This window comes from Prionailurus bengalensis, chromosome B3 (assembly GCF_016509475.1).
Source record: "Prionailurus bengalensis isolate Pbe53 chromosome B3, Fcat_Pben_1.1_paternal_pri, whole genome shotgun sequence".
In the NCBI taxonomy this organism is placed as follows: Eukaryota; Metazoa; Chordata; class Mammalia; order Carnivora; family Felidae; genus Prionailurus; species Prionailurus bengalensis.
The window spans coordinates 136,023,170-136,024,642 of NC_057355.1; the positions used below are offsets into that span (position 1 = coordinate 136,023,170).

General features: G+C 45.3%; 1 pseudogene; it reads right to left on the minus strand.

Annotated features, from left to right (window-relative positions):
• Positions 1-541: 541 nt before the first annotated feature.
• LOC122469910 lies at positions 542-650 on the minus strand (annotated as a pseudogene).
• Positions 651-1,473: the final 823 nt, after the last annotated feature.

The following is a 1,473-nucleotide window of genomic DNA, read 5'->3' on the forward strand; positions in this document are numbered from 1 at the left end:
CCTTGCCCGTTTAGCCCATCCCCCCCAACCCAAACCCCTCCAGCAGCCCTCAGTTTGTTCTCTGTATTTAAGAGTCTTTTATGGTTTGTCTCTCTCCCTGTTTTTATATTATTTTGCTTCCCTTCCTTTATGTTTTGTATCTTAAATTCCACATACGAGTCAAGTTGTATATTTGTCTTTCTCTGACTAATTTCACTTAGCATAATACCCTCCAGTTCCATCCACGTAGTTGTAAATGACAAGATTTCCTTCTTTTTGATTGCTGAGTAATACTCCATTGTATAGATATACCACATCTTCCTTATCCATTCTTCAGTCGATGGACATTTGGGCTCTTTCCACACTTCGGCTATTGTCGATAGTGCTGCTATAAACATGGGGGTGCATGTGCCCCTTTGAAATAGCACACCTGTATCCTTTGGATAAATACCTAGTAGTGCAATTGCTGGGTCATAGGGTAGTTCTATTTTTAGTTTTTTGAGGAACCTCCATCCTGGTTTCCAGAGTGGCTGCACCAGCTTGCATTCCTACGAGCGGCACAAAAGGGTTCCTCTTTCTCTGCATCCTCGCCAACATCTGTTGTTGCCTGAGGTGTTAATTTATAAGAACAGATACTACACTTGATCTTAGCCAAAAGACCGAGAAGTGATGAATTGTACATTTTAAATGGTTATTGAGTAATTTTAGGTAATGTGAATTTTACCTTAATGAAAAAAAAAAAAATCAAGTGTCCATCAAGGGACAGGAAAAGGATGCCCTCTACTGGGAAGGCTTAAAGGACAATGCCAGAGAAAAATAAAATTTCAGCAAGGCTTACCCCATACATTCTGCGTATAACACATATTACTAAATGGGACTTTGTGCATCACACATAAGCCATACTCTCTGGGAGGTTTCAAGAATTTTCAGGAGCACGTTTTGACGCTCTTGGAATTTCATTTAATGTGTTGACTTCATTAGCTCCACACACTCTGAGCAGCACTGAAGCATTAGACAGGTGAGGGCAAGACAGGAAGCAACACCCGAGATGTCTCCCTGGCTGAGTCTCCTTAGTAGGAAAGTTCTAGACCGGGTCGAAGGTCTACAGCCTTCTGCTGCTGCAGACCCCGGGCCACTTTGGACCCAGTAGCACCCATCAATTCCTGGTGTTCTTGAGGTCCAGCTCGTTGTCGTGTTCTGAGTTCCCCTTTCTGTGAATTCTGACATAAGTCTCCCAGTTCCCGAAATGGATTCTGTACTTCACAACCAAAGAGGTGGACGATGTAGAGTCTCTGAAGCTTGCTCGCTCAGAAAAAGGTTCGGGGGCTCCCGGGTGGCTCAGTCGGTTAAGCGGCTGGCTTCGGCTCGGGTCATGATCTCACCGCTCGTGAGTTCGAGCCCCGCATCGAGTTGTGTGCTGACAAGCTCAGAGCCTGGAGCCTGCTTCGGGTTCTGTGTCTCCCTCTCTCTCTGCCCCTCCTGCTCACGCTCTGT